This window comes from Sus scrofa, chromosome 4 (genome assembly GCF_000003025.6).
Source record: "Sus scrofa isolate TJ Tabasco breed Duroc chromosome 4, Sscrofa11.1, whole genome shotgun sequence".
NCBI classification, from domain to species: Eukaryota; Metazoa; Chordata; class Mammalia; order Artiodactyla; family Suidae; genus Sus; species Sus scrofa.
This window is the reverse complement of record NC_010446.5, coordinates 13,990,059-14,016,458: the sequence shown is the minus strand read 5'-3', so window position 1 is coordinate 14,016,458 and position 26,400 is coordinate 13,990,059. Positions and strand designations below refer to the sequence as shown.

Genomic DNA, 26,400 nt, shown 5'->3' with positions numbered 1-26,400 from the left:
AAAGCTAGCTTGGCTTGTGCTTTATTTAGGATAGAAAAGCGAAAAATGAATCAGTAAAATTTAAACCCTGGGGACTCAAGAGAAATTGCTAAAAGCTCCTTAAATTTTGTGACTGCACTCCCAGTTCCAGTCCTTTTTTCCGATCCATTTGGTTCATGGCTGTCAGATTAATCTTCTTGATTACTTTGTGTATGATACTCTCCCTGCTCAGAAACCCATCATTGTGGCTTTTTGTTCCCAGAAGGAGACCAGAGTCAATAGCCTGGCTTTCAAAGGCCATCTTGTGCTGGTGTCTGCCCACCTGCAAGACTCCTCCTCCACAGCCACAGTCAAAGGAATCGCCCTGTTTTTCCTGAGCATCTCATGCACATCCTCATCTCTTGGCTTTTGCTTATGGATGCTGTCGTCAGACCCTGGCATGGGTGAGAACTACTTAAGAACCTCATTAGAAGTACCAGGACCACCTTCATTCTGCTTTTTCATGTGTGGGATGTCTCTTTATGCCTCACACTGCTTGTGTAAGCCCTATGTCTTCTTTAAAGGATGGCTTTCGATCTGCCAGTAGCTAAAGTTAAAGAAGCAGATGTAAAAGGAGAAAGGTATTCTAGGCAAGAGGAAAACAAAGCCAAAGCTGGGAATGTTTGGAAACCACCAGTCAAAATTTAGTTCTGTAGATTGTGTCTGACTTAGCATTGCCGGATGCGGTTGCACAGGGGAATTCTAATGCCCTTCATTGGAAAGGTGCCAGCTTTGAGGTTGGAGAGAATTGAGTCTCTGTCCTTACTTCCTGGAGCTGGGCTAGCTTGGGTAAGTCACTTTATTCTTCTTACATCTAGTTCATTCACTTGGAAAAAGTGGGCTGTGCCTTTACTTTAGGATTAGATGTTAGGACAGGTGCAATACATGTAGCATGTAGTAGGTTCTTAATATTGGTTCCCTCCCCTCTGTCTATTGGGGTGGTGGGGACAAAATGAGGAGTCAGTTGTGACCTGGTGACAGATCACACAAGTGGCTTGCCACATCTCCCGTTTCCAAGTTCCAAACCCTACATCCCTGTGCTTGAGAACTTTCTCTCTGAAGGATGTTTTTCCTGTCCAAGGGTGATTTGAGGGTGCCAGAGAATTACTAGGGGCAGCTTTCAACCAATGACTCATGTTGTGTAAACACCCTAGCTGCCTTGTCCCTTGGGCGTATTTTATATATTGACTGTCAGAGTGGCCCCATGGGATTGAACTCCAGACCTCTAGAGAAGGTGCCCTTACTTTGCTGCCTTCTCTCTCTTGTCTCATCCACTCCCCTGCTAATCTTTTCTTCACCTTCCAAAGGAACTCTTTGCAGCTGAGTCCCTTTCTCAGGGACTGACTCTTCTTGAAGAATCTGGACAAAAACAGAATACTATTCTACATTTCTCTTTACATTTCCTCCCAGTAGGGTTGGTCTAGCTGCTCCCAACTGTTTTATGGATATGGATGGCAGAATAAGTATATCATTTCAATCCGCATAAGCCATGCTGTCATCATGTAACATAAGAAATGTGACAGTGGCAATAACATGCTACATCTTAGTCACTCTAATGTGTAAACTAATACAACAGTCGGGCACACTCCATGTCTCTGATGTTAAATGATGACTGAATTATTGATAACCGGTTCCACATTCTCTTGAATCAAATATTAATGTAGCAATATCTTACACATGGTAGCTGGATTCCTTACGAATGATTTCATCACTCAGAAGTCTGGCCATGTCTTTCATCTTGCACAAGATGAATTGGGTGCGTTCTGGAAAGACAACTTGAGGAGATGGAATGTTTAGACATCAGCTATTGTGTTCTTTCAGAGACTTTTCCTGGGACAAGTGTCAAACACCAAAGAAGGATTTCAGTTGGCTGAGACTTTCATTAGGGTCTATTATAGAATTTGTGCTTGCTGACCTATTTCAGTCTTGAAATGGGAAACACAAAACACAGCCATGGCAGGTACGAACGAGTTTTTCAGCTGCACACTTCACATTTGGTACTCGGTTTCAAGAATTTTGGCTTACGTAAATTTTCCCTTCTCCGGGTTCCTGTAGTGCTTTCACTGTTCTATTGGTACCTAGATATTCCTTGTACTGATACCTTTATTGGTGTATGACCTGTCTCTTCTAATGGATCATGTTCTCCTTTAAGTTAAGGTATTCAGTGTTGTTGACTCTGGGACTTCAAGGTCGCTCCAAGGAGATGAAACTCAAAAAGCCTCTGGCTGAGGTAAAAATTATCAGACGTTATCACCCCTTCATCCCACTGCAATTGTTACAGAGTTTTCAAGGCCCTTCCTGCCCCCTACTAGGAAAGGCATTTGGCCCACTTTTCACCCTGCCCCAACCAACCAGCAAGTGTACCCTAAGACCTCTTCTCTCCCCTTTGTCCCCAGGCTATAAAAACAGACTGGACTACACGCTTGAGGTCTCCCTGATCATCAGGAAGTCGTTCAGCTGTGCTAGCCGTGTCCCTTATCTCAGTACATTTTCTTTCTTTTCACCTTGCTATGCTGGAAAATTCTTTTTTCCCACCTATGTGCCCAGACCACGACATTGACTTTGGGATGTTCTCTCCCCAAGGGCCTTATATCTTACTCATCCTCGCATCCCAGAACTTAGTGAAGAACACAGGACATTGTAGGTGCTCCATAAACCTTTGGCTCTGGATGCATACAGAAGACCTACCGTCTTAGTAAGGTGTGGGGGCTGAAAGGTGCTTAGTTCATACTTTTATCACCTCTCTTCTCAATCAGAAATACTCCTTTTAACAAAAGATTTTAAAAGGAAGGAAAAGAAGATGCTAAGGGATCCCGAGAAAACCCTTTGGGAGATATTAAAGGATGTGTTAGTTTTTATTAATTTTATTAATATTACTGGTACTCAGTGCCATACCTTTTTATTGAACAAACATTTATGGAACATTTGCTATGATCTGGGTAATGTGCTGTGTTCTTGGGATTTTCAGTTTATTAAAACACTCTGCCACTCATTGCTGTGTGCTTCTAGGCAAGTACGAGTCATTAAGAGCATGAACGAGGGTCTTAAACAGTCATAAATTTTCTTGGTGTATTTCTAAAACAGAAATCAGCTGGAGTTACCATTCCTAAACAAATGTTATATTTTATGTAAAGAATAAATTTATTTATTTATTTATTTTGTCTTTTTGCCATTTCTTGGGCCGCTCCTTCGGCATATGGAGGTTCCCAGGCTAGGGGTCCAATCGGAGCTGTAGCCGCCGGCCTACACCAGAGCCACAGCAACGCAGGATCCGAGCCGTGTCTGCGACCCACTGAGCAAGGGCAGGGATCCAACCCACAACCTCATGGATCCTATCGGATTCGTTAACCACTGTGCCACGATGGGAACTCCAAAGAATACATTTAAAAGATCTGACGCTGACCAACTTCTAGATCCCAGGCACCGTGTTGTGTGTAAATTAACTATGCAGAGCAAGTATTGACTTGTGTAAATACTTGCAACAATCCTATGAATTATGTCCTATTATCATTTTATTTTCCTGATAAGAAAACCTACCTGAGGTCTTGCAGTCAGGAAGTAGCTGTCTTACGCCAAAACCTGCTCTTGTAACCATGGTGCAATACTGTTTCTTGTAGCTGATTGTTTCCCTTTTCACTTTGGTTTCCAGGAACCTAAGAGACAAATTAATCATTGAACTTACTCCCTTTGACTTTTGTATTTATATTGAACTTTGACTTGAATTTCTTTGCATCTTTTTTGTTCATTTTCATCTATCTCTATTTTCCTGTTGCCTTGATTTTCAAAATTTCTACTTTTTTCTATCTTACTGCTTTATATGTGTGGGAGCAATGACACTGCTGTTATAACACCACTTTAAGCATTTATTTTTGGGTGGAAAGTACCCGGAATCCTATAGCCAGGTGCTTTATTACGAAACGATGATCTGGATAGGTGGGGTGACTTGTTCTAGTTCACAGAGCTGGTGAGTGCTCATACTGTGGAAAGAATCCAGATTTCCCTGATTTCTGGTCCAATGCTTTTTCTACTGCATTGTACTGTCTTATGTCATTTCTGCTCTTTTCCCATCAATGCTCATTTCTTAATCATTTCTTGTGTTATCTTCCTCTTCTTAGGCTATATATAATCTCTTCCCTTTTGCCTCAAGAGATAATGTAATATATTAGGGAAGATATGGCTCTAGGAGTCAAGGAATCCTGTGACCCTGAACAAATTTCTTAACTTCGACATGCTTTATTTTCCTTATTTGTATTGATACATGCTCTAATATCTGAGGCACTTTTTGTACATGGATAAAAACACTAACATTTGTAATTTATTTACTTAATAGTAATTTATGAATTCATATATCGAAAAATCAAAAGTTTGAAAACAAATTTTCATGAGTATTAAAATTATTGATTTTAAATTTGATGAATTAAATTTCAAGTGATTAACTGAAATTTCAAATTTAGTATAACATATTCTTTTAAATGCTGCACACATATTAAACTGTAGGCAAAACATAAATAGAATTATGAAATATATTATTATGTCTGCATTCAAATCTGTTCTAAGATATCACCATTGTGTCTTCATTTCTCCAATACTTGTGTATTTGTTTTATACTTTCTAAAGATTATTTCTTTACTTAGCTAGGATCTTTCTAGACCTTCAATAATATTTTCATACCTACCCAGGGAAGAAGTAAACAAAAGAAAAAGAATATTTTTGTTAACTATTGAAACTTTTAGTACCTAGGTTTTAGATCAATTGTCAGTCAGAGCCCAAGAACTTTTGCCTTGCCCAAGGCTATTCAAGCACGAGTCACTCATCAGTAGAGAAAAACTGGACAAAATGACTTTTTAGGTCTCTACTTTCCATATTTGCAATCTAGTATTTCCCTCACAAAATGACATCCATATTTTCCTTTTTAAAAATTTTCCTTTTTTCTATTTTTAAACTTTATTGAAATATTTATATACAAAAGCATCCATTTAAAGTATACAATTCAGTGAATTTTCACAATGAATATAGCAAGTTATCAGCACTACAACTGACACATGGAGTTCATGAAAATATTTCCATCACCACCCAAAGTTTCCCTCGTGCCCTTTCCTGATCAGTCCCTATCATGACCCCAAACCTGAATCCAGGCAACTGCTGATCTGGTGACTACAAATAACGCTGGTACGTATATTGGTGTATAGGTCTTGAATACCTTTCTTTCTTTCTTTTCTTTTTTTCTTTTTTTTTGGTCTTTTTAAGACCAAACCTGCGGCATATGGAAGTTCCTAGGCTAAGGGTTGAATTGGAGCTATAGCTGCCAGCCTATGCCAGAGCCACAGCAACACCAGATATGAGCCACGTCTGTGACCTACACCACAGCTCATGGCAACGCTGGATCCTTAACCCACTGAATGGGGCCAGGCATCAAACCTGCATCCTCATGGATCCTAGTCGCGTTCCTTACTGCTGAGTGGCAATGGGAACTCTGGTCTTGAACATCTTTTAAAAAATATCTCTAATTCATGTTTTTTGATATTATTGTAAATGGTATTGTTTAAAATTTCAATTTCCAGTTGTTCACTGGTAACAGAAATCAATTGCTTTTGTTATTGACTTTTTATCCTAGCACCTTGTTCATTTTTTTTTAAGTTCCATTGGCTTCTTTTTTAAGGTTTCTTAGGATTTTTTTCATATATGATAATATCTTCTGTACATGAAGATAGTTTTATTTCTTTCCAGACTATATGCCTTTTTTTTTCTTGCCTTATTGAAATGGCTAGGACCTTCAGTACAGTATTTAGAAAATGATGACTGTAGAAATCCTTATCTTATTGGGGTCATATTGTGTCTTTCACCATTAAATATGATCATCAGTCTTTCACCATGAAATATGACATTTGTGGCATCATAAGGTTGAAGAATTTCCTTCTGCTTTGCTGAGAGTTTTTGTTTTATAATCAAGAATAAGTATTAAAGTCTGCCAAATGTATTTTCTGAAAGTATTAAAATGAACACATAGTTTTTCATTTTCTTTATATTAGAATGATTCGACATTTACATTTTATGCTATTAGTATACTTGGATTAAATATACCTTCTTGCTTTTTTTTTTTGCTAAATATTATCAACTGTTCTTTATTCCTTTTCATAGTTTCTTTTGATCTTTTATGTTTTGGGTTTCCATTTAATTTTTACCATATATACATATACATATATATATACATAGAGAGAGAGAGAGAGTTATATATTTATTAACTATATCTCTATTTTATTTTGTAATGGTTGATCTAGGGTTTACATATTCAGCTTTCACTTACATCGTCTATCTTCATGTAATATAATACCACTTCACTGATAATGCATAAAAATTAAAATACTGCACTTCGGGAGCTCCCATTGTGGCTCAGTGGTTAATGAATCCGACTAGGAATCAAGAGATTGTACGTTCGATCCCTGGCCTTGATCAGCGGGTTAAGGATCCGATCTGGCGTTGCCATGAGCTGTGGTGTAGGTGGCAGACGTGGCTTGGATCTGGTGTTGCTGTGGCTGTGACATAAGGCCGACGGCTACAGCTCTGATTAGACCCCTAGCCTTGGAACCTCCATATGCCGTGGGTGCGGCCCTAAAAAAGACAAAAAGACACACACACACAAAAAATACTGCACTTCAATTTCATCCTCCCATTTTTTGCACTATTCCTATCACACACTTTGCTTGTGTATATATTTTAAGCCCCACACTAATTTATTACTTTTGTGTTAATTTACCAACTATATCTTAAAGATTTTGATAATTGAGAAATTATCTTTTATATTTACTCACATATTTACCCTTTCTGGAGCTCTTATTTCTTTGCATAAATCAAAATTCACATCTAGTGTCATTTTTCTCCTGTTTAAAGAATTTACCATTAACATTTTTGGGGATAAGTTTTTAAAAGTATAGTTGATTTACAATACTGTGCCAATTTTCTGCCGTACAACCAAGTGACTCAGTTAACATATATATATATATATACATTCCTTTTTATATTCTTTTCCATCATGGTCTATCCCAGGAGATTGGATACCATTAACATTTTTTGAAGTATAAGTCTGGAAAGTGTATTTTTTTTTTGCTTTGATTTTTAAAATAGATATAGAAGTCTAGGTTGAATATTTTTATCTTCCAGAATTTTAATGATGTCCATCTGCTGTTTTCGCTTGTATGGTTTATTATATGAAGACTATTGTAAGTTTTATCTTTCTTTCTGAATATATATTTTTGTTAGCTGTTTTTAAGATTTAAGAGCAAAGTGATCTCTATTACTTGTTTTGAAAATTTTGATTATGATTTGCCTTCATGCAGGTGTGTGTGTGTGTGTGTGTGTGTGTGTGTGTGTGTGTTTAACCTACTTGAGATTCTTTGAACATCTTGTACTTGCAGATTTATGGTTTTCATCAAATATGAAAAGTATTTTGCCCATATTCAAATGATTTTTTTCCTCTGAATCTTTTCCTCCTTTCTGAAAACCTCCACCCAATTACATACATATTAAATAATTTGACATTTTCCCAAAGATAAACGATGCTCTTTTTTTTTAAAAGAGTGAATCTTTTAAAAAAACATTTATTTATTTATTTTACAGCCACACCTTTTTACATCTGCAACCTGTACTGCAGCTTGTGGTAATGCTGGATCCTTAACTCACCTGAGCAAGGCCAGGGATCAAACCTGCATCCTTATGGACACTTAGGTTCTTATGCCATTGAGCTACAATGGGAACTCCCAAAATGAGACTCTTTAAATTTATTTCTAATCTTTTTCCTGTGCTTCACTTTAGAAAGTTTCTGTTGCTCTGTCTTTTCTTGTCCAGTGTCTAGTATACTGTTAATTCCATGTAGTTTAATATTTATTTTTGCTATTTTTCACCTCTAGAATCTCCACTTGGCTGTTTTAAATATCTTTCATTTTTCTCATTAGTGTTCATATCTTCATTACAAACTTGAGCATAGGAAACATATTTATAATAGCTGCCTTAATGTTCTGTTTGCAAGTGTTATTGCTGCCATTATGTACCTGTTTTTCTATTGGCTAATATTTCTCCAGGCTATGGATAACAATTTCCTGATCTTTTATATATCTATTTTTTTGAACAAATGTGGAATGCTATAAATTTCATGTTGTTGGTGTTCCCAACGTGGTATAGCAAGTTAAGGATCTGGAATTGTCTCTGCGAGGCTCAGGTCACTGATGATGTGTGGGTTTGAGCCCTGGCATGGTGCAGTGGGTTAAGGATCTGGCATTGTCACAGCTGTGGTATAGGTTGCAGCTGTGGTTCGGGAACTGCCATATGCTGCAGTACAGCCAAAAAAGGAAAAAAAAAAAATTCATGTTGTTCATAGCTGGATTTTGTTAAATTCCTTTAAAGAATGTTAAGTTTTCTTCTTTCAGGAGATTAAGTTATTTGCAAATAAGTTCATCCCTTCAAGATTTTCTTTTAAGACATTTTAGGATGCATTTGGAATATCCATTACTCTAAAACTAATTTATCCCAACTTGTGAGGCCTCAACAATTGTCTTATGTATTCACTGAAATCTCTCTATTTTAGCTGGTGGGATCTCAAATGATTCCAGGCCCTATGCAAGCTCCTGGAATTTTTTGCCTACTGTACTCTTTCTCTAGAACATGTTCATTGTCCAAGCTCAAGACATTTTATCTTATATATGTGCAGCTTGGTATTCAGTCACTTAATACTCACGTAAACTTAGGTAACGTTTTCTCTGTGTAGGTTCCTCCTCTAAAGTACTCTGCCCCTCCTTGAACCCTGATGTCTCTCTCTCTCTTCACTTCAGCAAGATCATCGTGTTTTGTATGGGATTTCCTCCCCTGTGCCAAATTTCAGAAATTACCTATAAGCAGAATGGGCGAGGTAGGGCTCACCTCATTTGATTCCATTTTTTTTCAGAGATTACAGTCCTGTTATGCATGTTGTCCAATATCTCAAAGTAGTCTTTTCTTATATTCCAGTTTTCTTGTTGTTTACAGAAGGAAGGTCATTTCAGACCCTCTTACTTCCTCATCAATAGAAGCAGAAGTCATGACGTACATTTAAAGTCTCACTTGGGGAGTTCCTGTTGTGGCGCAGTGGTTAATGAATCCGACTAGGAACCATGAGGTTGCGGGTTCGGTCCCTGCCCTTGCTCAGTGGGTTAACAATCCGGCGTTGCCGTGAGCTGTGGTGTAGGTTGCAGATGCGGCTTGTATTCCGCATTGCTGTGGCTCTGGCGTAGGCCGGTGGCTACAGCTCCGATTCGACCCCTAGCCTGGGAACCTCCATATGCCACGGGAGCGGCCCAAGAAATAGCAACAACAACAACAACAACAAAGACAAAAAAAGACCAAAAAAAAAAAAAAAAAAAAGTCTCACTTGGCCCATGCTGCATGACCTACTGACTGTTTTATGATATATTGACCTTATCTGTTTGTATTATTAAATGTGTATGTTATTAATATGTGATAATTTAATTATCCATCACTAGCTTCTTCTTGGAGATGAAGAATGTATAGTTATCTCTTCTTTGAGAACATGAGTCTTACAATCTTAGAACATATTTTTTTTTAATAGTTATTTCCCCAATACAATTTTAGAACATATTTTAAGCTATCTTTGTACTTGTTATATATAATCTCAAAGAGTACTTGTCTCACTTGTGTTCTATGTATTCACTTTCTCCTCTAATAGAGACAGAAATAGCATATATTGAAACTTTATAAATAGATGTTTACTGAATAAAAGAAACAAAATCCTCATAGATATCTATACTCTAAACTTCCTAAAAAATTAAACATTCCTTATTGTATTCATCAGTATTTTGTTTCACACCTGCATTTTTTGTACTTAATGTTGAATTTCCTCTTTGGGGTATTATTATGAACTAATAGGCTTTTACAGGTACAATTTGTTTCAATTAACCATAAGGTTATAATAATTATTTTTGAAAGTGTAATTTTCACAGCTTGGTGGTGCTAGATTCCTTTAGTTAGAATCTTTTGCCCTTTAAGTAGTGTTCCACAATAACTCTCAAGCTCTGCCCATAATTTCTTCTGTAATCTGTAATAAATATGTAATATGGAGTGAATAAAATTATTTTCAGTGTTTCCTATGTGAATCTTTGAAAATAATTTTAACTGTTTTAAAGAGTTGATTATACTCCTATTACTAGGGCTGTGACTTGTGGTTATTACTCTCCACCCCCTCCCATTGTTTGTGATTGTGCTGGTTATTTTTCATTTGATGCCTGCCTCCTCACCTTGCTAGTCCACTTTTTTTTTTTTTCCTCCTTCCCACTCAGCTCTGTGTATTGCTGGGTACTGGGTTGTTTGGATTATATTATGGGATCTATTGTCCTCTGGCTTATGGTTTGACTCAGGCAATGACATACACCACTAGGAGATTGGAAAGTGAAGGGAGTTTGAGGAAAGTTTGGCGCATTTATGTCCTCATCCTTCCCCTTTTTCAATGTCGCAGCTTAGAGAGTGACAGCATCCCCTACCCAATAGCTTCTGGAGATATTTTCTTCTCCAGGGTTTCAGGCCTCACCTGACTTCAGTAACATTATTTCCTTCCTTTATCCCTTCAACCAAAGGAGTGGTGATGACTTTTTGCTGGTCTCTGAGTGACTCCACATCATTAGTTGGTTCTCTTAATTCCATCAAATGTTGCAAATTCTCATGGATTTCGCAAAACATCTGAGGGGAATTTTGTGTTTTTTCTTTTCCCCAAATCCCCATGTTTATTCCTGTTTATTCCCCAAATCCCCATGTTTATCACCAGTGTCTGACCATCCACTTCATCACTTTGATTCTGAAACAGAAGATTAAAAACACAGTAGGATTCTTTCCATTTCAGACTCTCCGGGAACCCTAGGTTACTCTATTACTTTTCAGTTCTTGACAGTAGTTTTTAATCTTAACTCTTCAGGTAAGAAAGCAGAGAGCCACTAAGATCTCACAAGTTGAGGATAAGGCATAAATAGTTTCTAAAATGAACAATCCATTAAAACATTTAATTGGGTTTATTTGCAATACAACATCATCAAATAAACAATTTCTCTCTACCATCTCTTTTTCTGCCCTCCTGCTTTGTCATGTCCAAGTTCAAATCCATGCCCTCTATAGAGGTAGTGGTGGCTTCTCCCTTCTTTATCCCGGTTTTGTCACATCCTTGTGATGCGGCAGTTGGGAATTATTTGGCCCCCCTGGAAGCAAGAGAGTTGTGTTCCCTTGCACTCCAGAATTCCCACTACTTTTTTCTTTTTATCCTTCACCTTGGATTAGATCTGATCCATCTTTGAATGCATGAAGTCAGGGTTAGCCATTCTGATAATTTGTTTCTGATAAAGTTCACCAAAATGAATGATGAGGCATTATCCTTCTCATTTCTCCTGTGGATTGACTGTTGGCTCTTTTCCAAGAATGTGTACAGGGAGAGCTAGCTTAGTCTTCTGAAACGGCATGTGAGTTAATTTCTCTAACTTTTGTAGAATGTTTGTGTAAGAGGATGAGGGATAGGGGTAAGGTTCTCTTAGAATGTGGGCATGGGGTCTCATCTTAAGGCTCATCTCTGTATTTTCCAAGCATTATAATTTCTAGGAGGGGGAATAGCTCACTTTAAGATTACTAACTTTTAACACATTGCGATGATCTGTTACATTGATGGCCACTGTTGACTGATACTTTCTTCTGTCCATATTCTTGACTTGTCTTCTCCCCTTGAATGTGTGCTCACCTGGTGACTCACTTTAACATACAGAATGCAGTGAAGTGATATCATGCAAGCTCCAATCCTAATTTTCACAAAGCCCTAGAAGCTCTTACTTTCACTATCTTCAGAGCCCTGAGCTACCATGCAAGAAGTCTGATTACCTTGCTGGAGAGATCATGTGGAGAAGTTACATGGATAGACCACATAAATAAAAATAAAAATAAAAAGAGGCTTCGAGACTCTGTAGAGAGAGTGAGGAGAAAGGACTCTAGCCATCGCAGGGTCTCTAGCTGAGCCCAGCCCTGAACTTATCCACCAACTAAATGTAATCATATTAATCCCTACCAGCCAGATGAGCAAAAGAACCACTCAGTTGAGAACAAGTGATACACTTAGCCATTCAACATGCTACTGAATGCAAGGGGTAACAGGATGAAAACACACACTATAAACTGCATCCATACGATGTGGACTCCCTTAAAGACTGCCTCCTGGATGAGCTTTCTACCTTCCTTTTCCTGGCTGATTCTCTCTGAGCCATCACTCCCTTGATTAGGAGACTCACAGTAGGTTTTCAACACCTGGAAGTTTAACTATTTTTTTTTTTTAATGCCATACCCTAGCATGTGGAAGTTCCTGGGCCAGGGATCGAACCTCTGACACAACAGCAAGCTGAGCCACTGCTGTGACAACCCCATGTCCCTAACCCAAAACTCCTCGACACGAACTTAGTATTTCAACAATAGTTTTAAATGGCAGATGACCTGTATATTTCTATTTCCAGCCCACAATTCCTTCTTCATATGTAGAAACTACATGCATCTCTTGACTTCCGAAATCTTGAGTACCCTTTAGATTAGAACCTCTTCAGATCTGATATGACATACCTTACAGATTATGATCTGACTTATACCTTAGTGTTTCTTTTACCAAGTATTAGATTTTAAGCATCTTGAGGGTAGAATCTATTTTTCAATTTTGTATGCCCCACATACCATACTGGACCTGAAAACCATTCCAAACAGAAACATGATAAAGAATTCTTGCATGAATAATAAGTAGAAATTTACCACATTTGACTGGGTGGCTTCACATCATTTCTCCTTTCTCAAGATCCTTTGTTTCTGCTGAATATTTCATTTATCATAAGAAGTTTAAGGAGGAAGAGGCAAACTTTGGAGTACCACTGAGCTAGGTAATTACAAACATTGTGTAATTGAATTTTCATTTTAGTCCTTTGGGGCAGGTATTTGTTAAGCCACACATCCAGGGCCACACAGGTGGTAATTGGTAGAGCTGGGTGTGTTGATTTCTAGAAGTCATGCTGTTTTCATTATATGATATTTGTTTTTGAATCAGGTTTTGTAACAATCTCTACAATTTTTTCTCCAGCCCTCAGGCCAGCTCATTTTCTCTTCTAACTCTATTAAATAGAAGGGAGACATTTTAAAATATGTGGTTCTTAAACACACAGGGATTTCTTCTTTCAGACCTTGACACGGCTTTAGAGTTTGAGACAAAAACATTCAGAGTGAATCCTCACAGCAAATCAGTTCTAAATGATAATGTAGCAGTCCAGGAATGACCTTGAGAATCAATTGGAAAATAGGTTTTTATTTATACAAATGTCTCCCCAGGATCCCAAGAAGAAACTCTACAGGGTGAGCATAGTCTAAGAAAGTGATTTATTCTCGAGTCCATGCCACAAGCAGAAAGTAAAGAACTCAGTTGAATGGGAGGAGACATAGGACAATGTCATCGTATTTGTATGGAGGAAAGGAAAGAGGGCTTCTCCACAGGTGTCATCTCCCAGATCAATGTATCTTTTGATAGCTAATAGCTACATTTGGAATTTGTTGAACAGATGGAGTGAGGAAAGGCTGTGGGAGGTTTTGAGAGATGGAGCATTGGGTAGGGGCAATGTCAGCTTATTATCCTTGGCCAGGAAGTGCAATTCACAGATTTTAGGACCTGGCCACATTTTGGGTTTGTCTCAGCCAAAATTAGCTCTACCCAGGATGCTAATTGGAGAGGAATGCATTATTTCTTTTGGATCAAATTCAACATGAACTTAGCAGACAAGGCCCTATGATTCTCAGGTCAGGATTTGGTTCCAAATTATCCCCCAGGCCTTACATACTGCCTTTGCTACTCCCATTTCCCTCTCACCCCTGCTTCTTTGTGGGTGGGCTTTTAACCAATTCAGGTTTGACCTCAGTTCTTATACAAACTGTCAAACTTTCCTAGCCATTGGAATTTCTGAGCCATATATGAGATGACTTCCAGGCAGAATTTACCTCTTATTCTTATTTCTCATAATCTTATGGGTACTTTGATGTAGCATTTTTCTTTTTAATTCAACTTCTTGAGTTATTTGCTTTTGCAGTTGTCTTTCTCAATGGATTCCCAGATTAATCCTTCTTTTCCATAAGGTCATAATGTGTACATATGTGTGTATACATATGCCTATATGTGTGTACATATGTGTGTATACATATGCCATACCCTAGCATGTGGAAGTTCCTGGGCCAGGGATCGAACCTCTGACACAACAGCAAGCTGAGCCACTGCAGTGACAACCCCAGATCCCTAACCCAAAACAATATACATACATATTGTTCACACATCTCTAATGTACATACACCAATAAATATTTGTCAAAATTATATAAAATTTATGGAAACAACTCACTTGTGTAATTGTAATACACAAGTATTACAATTTTTTATTCAGCAATTACTGCCAAAAACTCTTCCAAGAACATTTCTTATATTAACTCTTTAAATCTTCACACCAACCCTCTAAGGTTAATACTATTATCTTCAACCCCAAGAAGAGAAATCAGAGGCACAGAGAAGTTAAATAAATTGTCCAAGATCACAATAATTCGATTCAGGAAGTCTGTCTCCAGAGCCCATGCTCTTTATCTCTATACTATATTGCTTCTTCATATTATAAGAAGTGAAGCTAAGTTAATTACACATGGGCAAAACATTTCTGTTGAATGTTCCTACTGGCTATAAGAACTTAGATCTATAAAAACATACACATTTTATTTGTCCAATCATTCATTCACTCATTTATTTATTTGTCATTTAGTGAATATTTGTTAAGTATTTATCTGTGTATTTGTATATGCTAAGTACTTGGGATAGGTGGGGGTGTGTGTGTGTATGTGTGTGTGTATGCGTGTGTTAGGAGGAGCAGATATATTTGCTCTGTCCCTGAGTCATAAACTTATTGTTTAATTAAAGGAATTCCAAAATATTGCTTTAGACCTATAGCTCAATTCTTTTATCCTCTGGTATTCTATGAAAAGAAAAGTAAAGGCAAGAGGGGAGGAGGAAACCATAAATAATTCATCAGAAAATCCACTTATAAGTTTGAATGTTTCACTGAAGGTGGCAATCAGTTTTCCATGCCAACTTCCCCTTCTCATTTGATCTGTTCATACTCAACCCTTGAGATTTTTTTCCTTGTGTGCCTCATAACCCACCCCAGCCACGCTAACTAGACCGGAAAAAGATGCAGAACCCAAAGAGAATCATTGTATAAGTGAATGAAGAGACACAGAGGTGTCAGTATACCCAAAATGCTTACCTGGAAGTGATGTGGAGTTGAGCCTTGGGTACTGGGCTGGGTCCCGGACAAGACTGCTGAGGAAAAACAGAGCTGATATCAGAGGGAAGCAGAGTTCAGAGAGACTACCTTGCCTCTGAGAGATAGAAAAGTAAAATTCCAACTTCCCAGTTCCAGCCCTGTGAGAACTACTTGTGTTTGTTTAAGTCTTGGGTCTTCTGTGAGGTTCCTTGTTGCGTCTTCTCCCCCAAACAACCCCAGGTGCTTTTGAAATAACTTCAGGAGATTTCTTTCACTGCCTAGGCACAAAATGAACTTTGGCTTGGACAGGAAGTGAAAATTTTTGGAAAAACAAGGCTCTCTAATCGAAGAATTATGAGGTTGGTTCCATGTTGTCATTGGCTCTAGGACAATCATCAATGGATCTTTGTGCATATATTTACATACATCTGCCCAAGGGGCCCAGTAAAGGATAGTGTTTTAAAAACTTCAGTTAAAAACACTCATTCTGTCATTCCTTGAATGGATTTTTCCAGCAAAATAAAATGTCCACTGTAAGTGTGGCCGTAGATGGGGACTTCCTAGGAGGGATTAACATTAAAGCCTGTGGTTGGGGTAAGGAACAGCAATTAAATAAAGCAATGAATCTGAAGTTCCTAGTCTAGTGCTTTTTGTGTAGAAGGTGCTTGGTATAGGCAAATTCTCTTCTTTTTTTCTTTCCCTTTTCATCCATTTTTAGTTTTCTAAGACTCTTTGCTTCTAAGATCCATATAAGGACATACTGGATAGTTTAACTTATCTCCCTCCCTAAGAAAGTAGCAAAACACATTCCTAGTTGAATTAAGCTCATTCCTACCTAGTGCCAAGAAAATACAGTGAAGGAGGAGAAAAAGGGAATTTGGGGTGTAATAATTTGACTGCTTTTAGAAGCAGGAATCTTGTGGGTAAATGCTTGCTGACTGATCATGGAAATGCAAGGGATATACAGGTATTTTGAGGACAAGATGAAACACTGGGTAGGGGAAAAGAAAGTGAAAGCCAATTTAAGATGAAGTAATGATATTTTTCATATATATCACCCAGAATTAAATAAAAGAAGGTTCTTAATCAACTTTATTGTGCTATATGTTTAGGAGTCCAGTAAATATTTTAATAATAAAATGTTCTGGGGCAAGATAATTAAAAAACACTTTATGAAAACTATGTCTTACATACAATTCAGAACGTGCATAAGGATAAGTTTGCTTTTCAGAGAATAATCTGTGTTGCTTTTTGTGGGAGAGGATGGAGATGGTCCCCACTTTGAAGCTGCAGAAGAAAATATAATGGGAAAACTGAAGGAAAAAGATAAAGTTTGCTTGGCCCTCACCTGTTTCCTCCCCATGGCAGCAATTAGCTTGATGTACAGCTAATATATATCCTGCAGCCATACATCTTTTGCAACAAAATTAAATAGGAAACTGGCATCTTTGGGGCACTGAGAACTCAACTTGTTAAGGCCTCATGGTCATGGCTTGATTTTGATGTTTACAAATAGCTGAGGTCCTCCAGTACTGATGCATGGATGAGAACTCATGAAAACATACATCAAACAAAATGCACAAAGTTTTTGTATACTTCCTCAAAGTCCCACCCCCTAAATACTATTTAATGTTTAAAATAACCTTGCAAGGCAGAAATTAATCTCATAATTTTTAGATTAGGAAACAGGCTCAGAAATATATGATTTTTTTCTGACTGATTTGGCAAAGTAGGAACTTGAAATTTCCACAGCCAAATTTAGTTTCCTTTCCCACAACACCTGCCTCTATTGATTAGAACTCCTCCAGGGCTCTAAGGCTTACACTTAGTGTGAAAATCATTATACTGAGAAATTTTAGTCTGTCCTGCACCCAGCTGCTGTTCTCATTTTCTGCTGCTGGGCCAATAAACAGTTTTGAATGGTCTATTTCAGTAGCTTTCTAACTTCAGGTTGTAAAAGAATTACTGAATATCTTTTAAAAATGCAAATTACTGGGTCTCATCTCTAGGAATTCAGAGACAACAGGTCTGGGGCAAGGCCAGGGAATCTGCATTTTACCAAGCACTACAGGTGATTGTTTTTCCAGTGATGGACCACATACATGGTTCCAATTATTTTTCTACTTAATGCTGCAATAACAAAGGGAGATCTGGATAATTTGTTTTTCATTTGTTTTTGTCTCTGAATTCATAACACTTTATCTTTTCTCAGTACTCCCAAAAGATTCTTCCTGAAATTAAGACTCTGCTGCTGAATTTTTCAGCTTTTTCATAACTAGTTGTGATCAAAAGTTTTCTTAGTCTTGTCTTCCCTGGACAATCCTATCATGTATCTTTTAGATTTCACACGTCGTAGCGACATAAACTTATGAAATCTCTTAACAATTGTGGTTCTTCCAATTTGAGCAGCCTTGAGCCTGGTATAATACGTACCTAAAATTTAGAGTTATAAGATATGGTTTTCAATTACTGTTCCACAACCTTAGCTCTGTGAGTCCAGTAATTAACTTCTCTGAGCCTTGGTTTCCTTATCTATGTCATGAGGATAATGACATCTTCCTCACAGGATTGTTATGGAAATTTAAAATGATAAAAAAAAAAGATGATTCCCTAAACTGCAAAACATAGAAATGTTGATTTCCTTGGTACTGGCTCCAGACCAGAGTATAACCACCGATTTTTTTCCGAAGGGTAGTACAGAAATGAAACTGAAGCAAAACAGGGTTGCAAAGATTGGTTTCATCTAATGAGTGGATCAGCATGTCCTCAGTGACCACCCCCCAATCCGGTTTCTATGTGCACGAGCCTAGGGAGTGGGTCATTATAGGACAGAGAAGAGACACTGAGGAGACTAGCATGGCATCTTCCCTAACCTGCCGTGTGGGCTGATCTTGAGGTGGAGAGCAGGTAGTGTGTTCCATATAGAGAGAATGCTCTCCAGAGTTTCAGAGGGGACTTGTCATTTGTGCACTGAAGTTAGTGTGGATGCAGTAACACAGGAAGACTGAGGAGAGCACAGCACTCTTCGTAGCTGGGTCTGCCCCTTTGGGAACAAGAAAAGACCCTAGGAAGAAAAGCAGGATTCAGTTCCTATCAGGCAGTATCAGCAGCAGTAGCAGCAGCGGTGCCTCCCTTGAAAGACTTGTGGGCAAAGGAATATCACTGAAAAGAACGAAGGGGGAAGCAACCTCAGCATGTATGAGTCTCCACTGGGGCTCCTGAGGAACAACTGGGAGGATGTGGGAGGGGCGAGGAGTGCCTAGTTGCTGGGGTTGTGTATATGGAGTTTCTCCAGGCTCAGTTCTAGCTTGGATTTTCTCCTTACTCTAAATCCTCTTTCAATTAGATGAAACTCTCTCTTCCTATAGGCTGATGAGACTCCAAAACATATACTTCCAGCTGAGGTCTGTCGCCCAAGCTCTGAAAGGGTGGGTATACACTCTGCTGACTCAATGGCTCCGCTTGACATCTTTGAGCACCTCTAGCTCCGAAAGCATGCCAGTCAATAACGCAACCTGATGCTACCCTTGTATTCCTTAGATTAATTCCCATGACCACTCAGCTGTCCCTGTCAGCTCCCTTCTCTTTCTGTCACCATTTTTATTCCATCCATCATCAAGCCCTGTCTATTTCATGATTCAGTCTATATTTCTCCATCCCATCCATTACCATAGTTAAAGCTACAGTAACTTTCAGCTGAACAGCTATTCGCATACTTCCCCAAATCTCCTCTCGCCTTTTCTCATTCCATCTTGACTAGCTGCCAGAAAGATCTTTTAAAGAGGCAAATCTTATGGTGTCATTGCATAGCTTAGATCCCTTCAGTGCTCCAGCATTGTCCTTAAGGTGAAGACTGCACCCCTTAATGTGGCTGGGGTGGCTGTGCATACAGGGATCCTGCCGGCTCTTACTCTTCCCCCTGCTCTGTCTGCTCCAGCCGGCAGGGTCTTTAGTTCTGTGGAGGTGCCCACTCACTCCCATCTCAGAGGCATTTCATCTGGGTTTTGCTAGTGCCAGAGCTTCCTCTCTCTCATCTTCATCTAGTTAACACCATGGTTTATGTGCCAATCAAAAACAAAACAAAAAAACCTTCTCTAGGCTATACTCCTATAGCATCTTAAACTTCCTACCATGCTACCACGTTTATCTAAACCTTTCTCTGAAGTGTAACCTCTTTGGGGTGGAGGTTAGGGGGTGCTATGCCTCTCTCATTCATTCTTATATCAACAGTGCCTAGCAGAGATGACACAATACCTAGTAAATACCTAGTAAATATGATCCAATGATTGAACCGATATGAAATCCTGAGACCATTTCTTTCCAAGTTTATCACAGAGCTCTCATTTTCAGCAGGATTCTACCCAGTGACTTGTCAAAACTCCCTGTTAATGGCCAGACTGACACATGTGCCTGGCATCTAGGATTGTTAACTAAATAGGCATACTTCTTTCTTTTCTCTAAATGTAATTACTGGTTGCTAAATATTCAAACACGCATTGAAAAAGCAGCTCATTAAATTATGTTAAGGAATAAAATACTATTCCTAATTGCTTCTAGTAGTTAATTACTTCTAATTATTAGTCTGAGTAAAAAATTACTGCCTCTGATTATGTTGTGGGCACAGTTGGAGCATTCAAAAATGCAATTTTCACAGTTGTTTACATCAGAACATGTTTACTGAATTATAGAGCCATAATTACCCCCAAATAATGGTGGCAAAAAATAATAAACATTTGATAAATTCAATCGAAATACATTTTTTTTGTCAGCTTATTTAAGAGACCAAGCCTTAAAATGAAACAACCATGCTTTACTTTTCCAGTCTCTTCAGGGGGTAACACTATGTTAAAATCGGGATTTTTGCTTTGTTTTGGTTGAATAAGAATTAAATTAGAATTTCTTTTGTTATTTAAAACAACAAGGAAAATGATCAGGATTCAGTTTTAAAAATTAGGTTACACAGCCAGCATACAACTCAAAAGAAGAAATAAATTATGCCTACTTAAAGGGAAATTATAACAAAGTAAAAACTCCAGAACTATTTAAGTTATAGCATATCTAAAGTACACAAATCTGAAGTGGAGAACTTAAAGACTTCCAAACCCCTGGCTTGAAACTGTCACTTCACTTACCAGTTTGTCAGGTCAATGATAGAAGTAAGCTATGGCAAGTTATTTTAAAAATACCTATTATTTTCTACAAGCACACAACAACACTAGAGCTTCCCCCCTGAGGTTCTGTCAGTGTGCTCTGTGTGCTGGACAGACTCTTAAGATGCCCAAGATTTTTATCTCCTGGAGATGACCTGGTGTGGTTCCTTTGTTTAGAGTGTGGACAGAACCTGTGACTTGCTTCTAACCAACCCATATGGTTGAGATGATGGGACAGATATGAATACATAGGTGTGATTATGTGAAAAATTATATGAGATTGAAGGGCTCATCTTGGTATATTTTCTAACCTTTATTAAAAGGCTGTGGTCCTTAAGTATTTAGAAAATAAAGTGCTACTTCTTATAAAATTTGTTTGAATCATCACAGTGACCAACTATTCATGCAGTAGGTTCAAGAGAATTGGCCAAAAAAAGAAAAAGAAAAAGAGAAGAACATCTTTTTCTGATATCAGAGTAGATGAACATTTCTTAAGCAGAAATAGACAAGTTTTTGATCTGGTTAGGCATCAAAGCAGAGTGAACATCCTGGGGCTTTCTAGTGACCATGAGCAGCAGAGTCCATCATTTTCTTTTCTTTCTAGTTTATAGTTAATTGTGTAGGCAAAACTTAGACAAAGAATCCAGAGGTAGAAGAGTTATGAGTAGAGGAGTGACATCATCTGACTGGAGTTTTAAAATAACACCCTGCTTTTTGGGTTGAGAATAGACTGTAGGGAGACGACGTTGGAAACAAGGAGGCAGAAGGTTATTATGACTGTCTAAGAGGGCAGTGGGCTAATGTGATACAGTAGAGGGGTTTTAAAGGTAGAGCCAGCAGGAGTTGCTGGTGGATTAGATGGGGGTGGAGTTGGGGAGGGAGAAATGGTAAGAGGGAGGCAGGAAGGAAGAGAGAGGAAGAGAGAGAGAAAGAGACAGATAGATACCACACACACACACACACACACACACACACACACACACACACACACACTCACAGATTTTGGTCCAAGCCAGTGGAAAGACAGAGTTCTTGTTTACTGAAATGGGGAAAACTGCAGAAAAACTGAATCAAAGAGGAAGATAAGGAGTCCAGATTTGAGTATGTAAAGTCTGCTCATGTAAAGATGGTGAAGTCAGTGCAATGGGGAGTACCACTCTCGGGGTGGTCTGGTTGGAGGTGTACATTTGGAAGTTGTCATGTATAGATAGATGTGTTTAAAGTCAGGGACTTGATAAGATCTCTGAGGGACTAGAGATGGGGGAAGAGGTAGCTCTGAACAGGGGAGTAGCTGTGATGAGAAGAGGTTGAATTGCAACCACAGTTAATGGTGGGGGAAGAGGTAGCTCTGAACAGGGGAGTAGCTGTGATGAGAAGAGGTTGAATTGCAACCACAGTTAATGGTGGGGAAAGAAAAAAAGTGTCAGGGTTGTCTCTGAGGCTTTGTGACTTCAGAAGTAGAAGAAGGGAGTTGACAGTTACTGAGATGGGGAAGATGGGAGGAGGAGCGGGTGTGGGAAACTTAATGGGGAATTTGATTTTCTTCTCATAGGGTAGGGGTGGCAGTTGCAGTAGAAGATGGAACAGGGCAGTTGTGAGGGGGCAAAGCAGGATGGTAGGGTGCTAGATAAAGTGCTTCATAATGCAGAGTTCACCCTCCTTCTAGCATGGAGGGAAGATCAAGTTTTCTTCTTTGTGGAGGTCTGAAAGTGCCCCCCAGGGCAGTGGCAGAGGCCATTATTTTTCTCTTACCTTCTTCTCACTGGCAAGTCTACAATCTTCCAAGTTGAGACACAAGCAAATTAAGCTCAAAGAAAGATAGGAGAGCCCTTCCTGCATGGTTTCAGGTGTGCCTTCCTAGTTTTACCTCCCTTTCCTCAGACGACTGACACTGGGAATCTTTTCCTATACCCAACCCAATTCTGGGGCAATTCTTACTTTCTCAAGGGCTTCAGGCTTTATGGCCTGAATTAGGCATTAGAAACTATGCCCTTGGGCCAAATCTGGCTTACTGCTTGTTTTTATAAACACAGTTTTATTGGAACACGTTCACATCCATTCATTTCTGGCCACTTTCATGCTTTAACGGTGAAGCTGAATGCGTGCAACAGAGAACATATGGCATGCAAAAGCCTAAAATATTTACTATCTAGCTCTTTACAGAAAAAAGTTTGCCAACTTCTTACCTAAGCATAACTAGTACATTTGAATTCAAGCTGTTTACCCTTAAATTTTCCCATGACATATATATATATATGCAAAATGGTTATTTGATTTCATATGAACTCAAGGGCAACAGAAGAGATAAGGCACAGGAGTTAGAATTCACTGAATTCAAAGTATTTTTGGGTGCAGGAAAGTTTCAGCATGACTTTCTGGGAACAAGATATATTTGTGTTGGTGCCTTTTAAAAAAAACCTGAGCCCTATCTTAACATGTTCCCCTGTATTCTTACAAATGTCCCTGTCCTCTACAGAGTCTGTTGATAGTATCAAACATACCTCTTTGAAGTATCTGTGTTAAAGATGTGGTGTGCTTGTGCTAGACTCTAGGTATTGGAAGTATTATGAAATCTTAAAGAGCAGAGTTGAAAATGTCTTCATCAGTTATAAAATAATACATTAGTCTCAGTATGCATGTGTGCAAGGGTACACACACGCATGTGCACCAGGGTACAGAGAAAAACTGGGGAACAGTTGGGTAAAGGCAAAACCCAGCTGGCTCAACTATTTTGGGATCTGGAGACATCTAATAGATCCCAACTTTGGAAAACACTATATGACAATTTGTTGGAACATGAAAAAGACCAAAAATTCGCAGTGGGGTATCATGTTCAAAATAAATAATTACTGTCCTTGTCATAGAGGACCCCAGCATTGGTGACCCCAGCAACAAATCTGGCCTGTAGGTCACCTTGAGTCCTCTACATTGTTGTATAAGGACAGAAACACCTGGTCCTTGTCATTACTACTTGACATGTGCATAATGAGTAATAATCAGTCCAAGATGTACAAATATGGGAATTGCTTCCTTGGGGCCAGTGAGTATCCTGGCCTGGGGAATGTTGAAACAGAGGGTGGGCAGGTCCTCATCAAAGATGCCATAGTTGTTACTCAACCATTACCTGGCATATAGTTGGTGCTAAAAAAAATTCACTGAATAATAAAACCAAAGGAGTTTAGAGAACTTTTCAGCTTTATTCAAGCCAATGCTCTTATCCTAAGCTCAGTGAACTCTTTTTATAGCATATCTATTTCCTTTTCTGCGCATAGAGAAGGCATGTCCCAGCCTCTTCTGAACCCCAAGGTATCTTTCTTGTTCTCTTTTTCCATGGCTACCAGAAAGTCAATGTTGAAGATCTTGGTGTCACAAGATGAAAGGAGCCTGGATTCCTGAGTTACTTTTTGGAGAAGATAAGTCTAGTGGAGTTGCCCACTCACTTTGGACTGTGATGTGAACAGAAAATGACATTTTTTTTTTACGGCTGCACCATGGCATATGGAAATTCCCAGGCCAGGGATTGAGTCTGAGCTGTAGCCTACACTGCAGCTGCAGCAACACCAGATCCTTTAACTCATTGTGCCTTGGCAGGGATTGAACCTGCTCCTCTGCAGTGACCTGAGCCGCTGCAGTTCCATTCTTAACCCACTGTGCCACAGCAGGAACTCCAGAAAATGAAATTTTTATTTTGTTAACGCCACTCAGATTGGGAGTTGTTTGTTGCAACGATAGTGTTAGTGTTCTATGTTGATGCATTTGTATTCTGTAACTAATATTAGATAAAAATAACTAAATTCAGGAGTTCCTGTCGTGGCTCAGTGGTTAATGAATCCGACTAGGAACCATGAGGTTGCGGGTTCAATCCCTAGCCTTGCTCATTGGGTTAGGGATCCGGTGTTGACGAGAGCTGTGGTGTAGGTTGCAGAGGTGACTTGGATCCCATGTTGCTGTGGCTCTGGCGTAGGCCAGTAGCTACAACTCCGATTAGACCCCTAGCCTGAGAACCTCCATATGCCGAGGGAGCGGCCCTAGAACAGGCAAAAAGACAAAAACAAAAACAAAAACTAAATTCAGGAAAAGGAACACCTTAAGTTGAAAAGTAATTTTCTATAGAGCAGTGAAAATGAATGAACTATAGCTACATGTGTTGAAACAGAAACAGTGTTGTGCAAAAACATTTACATAATATAAATTACACATGAATACTTGCCATATGATACCATTTATATAAAGCTCAATACAAACAAACCTAAATGATGTATTGTTTAGTAATACAAACATGTTGTAAAGTTGGAAAGCAAAGCAAAATGCAGGACAGTTTTAAGCTAGGAGAGAGTAGGGAGAGGGATGTTAGGAGGGAGGGCAATGTAAGAATTTAAAACCCTTGGCAATGTCCTATTTCTTAAATCTGATTGGAATTATTTAATTACTCTTTATAATATAAATATTTATTATATGTACTATTTTGTATATATGAAAACATTATGATTGAGTCACATCATGTGTACATTTAATTTAATTCAACCATATGTGTATATTGGATATTCGATTATACATAATTACATGCTACATATTCAATTATGGTTTGCACAAAAAGGCTTGATTGTGTGCTGCACATTACTGCATACACTGCAAATTTACAGATGCACTGCTGCAGAAGACTATGTACAAAACCTTGAATCTGGGTGACTTAATGGATTTTCAAAGATAATTTTGACTAAATGCATGTTTTCTTAATTGCTCACATTGGAACCGAAACTTTCGATGAGAGGCCAATTTTGTATGACATAGATCACACTAAGAAAGTGTTTCCCAAACCGAGGTGCCCAGATCCCTACGATTCATAAGCTAGTTTTGGAATTTTGAAAACTTGGGAGTAATTATTCATTTGCTCGCAGTTAGAGCATCTACGCAACAGGTCATTGCTTCAGCCTAGCCTTAAACAACTCAGGCTGGTTACAATGCTTACATCTTTCATGCTGATTAGAAGTACTGGTTAGTGATTTATTTGTCTTTGATTAATTAAACTTGGGAAAAGCTAATTTGTTACCAGTCTCATCTTGGAAGATGAAATTTATCAAAGCATGAGGCTCATGGGAAGAAATTAATAAAATGAATCCCTTCTGGTGAAAAGGTTTAGAATCAGTGTCCTATATTAATTCAAGTTCATTGCGTACTCATTCATTTATTAACTCATACATTCAACCAATATTTGCTGAGTGCCATCTCTGTACCAGATAGTTCTAAACACTAGGGGTAGAACAGTGAACAAACCCAATAGCCTTGCAGTTATCAACTGAATGTTTGTGTCCTCTGCGAATTCATGTGTGGAGTCCTAATCCCCAGGTGGCTGTATTTAGACATGCGGCATCTAAAGAAGTAATTAAGGTTAAATCAGGTTACACTGGTGGGGCCCTGATCTAATCGAATTACTGTCCATATCAGAAAAGACACCAATGCTCTCTCTTTCCCCCCATGTAAACACCAAGGAAAGACCACGTGAGAACAGAGCAAGAAGCTAGCTATCTGCAAGCCAGGAAGAGAGCTCTCATCAGAAACCAAACTGACAAAAATCTTCATCTTAGATTTCTAGCCGCCAGAACTTGAGAAAATAAACCTCTGTTTTTTAAATCACCCTCTATGGTATTTTGTTATGGCAGCCCAAGTGTACTAAGACACCTGTCCTTGGGAGTTCCCGTCCTGGCTCAGTGGTTAACGAATCTGACTAGGAACCATGAGGTTGCAGGTTCGATCCCTGACCTTGCTCAGTGGGTTAAGGATCCAATGTTGCCGTGACCTGTGGTGTAGGCTTGGATCCTGTGTTGCTGTGGCTGTGGCGTAGGCCAGCGACTACAGCTCTGATTCGACCTCTAGCCTGAGAACCTCCATATGCCGTGG

General features: G+C 38.8%; 1 long non-coding RNA gene across 1 annotated transcript in view; it reads right to left on the bottom strand.

Annotated features, from left to right (window-relative positions):
* The window catches only part of LOC102165543, a 603,985-nt gene that overhangs the window by 80,922 nt on the left and 496,663 nt on the right, over window positions 1-26,400 (bottom strand). Inside the window, exons 6-7 of the long non-coding RNA XR_002343107.1 lie at window positions 15,353-15,408; window positions 3,556-3,671 (exon numbers count right to left, since the gene is read on the bottom strand). This is a non-coding gene — a long non-coding RNA (uncharacterized LOC102165543). The remainder of the gene's footprint in view (window positions 1-3,555; window positions 3,672-15,352; window positions 15,409-26,400) is intronic.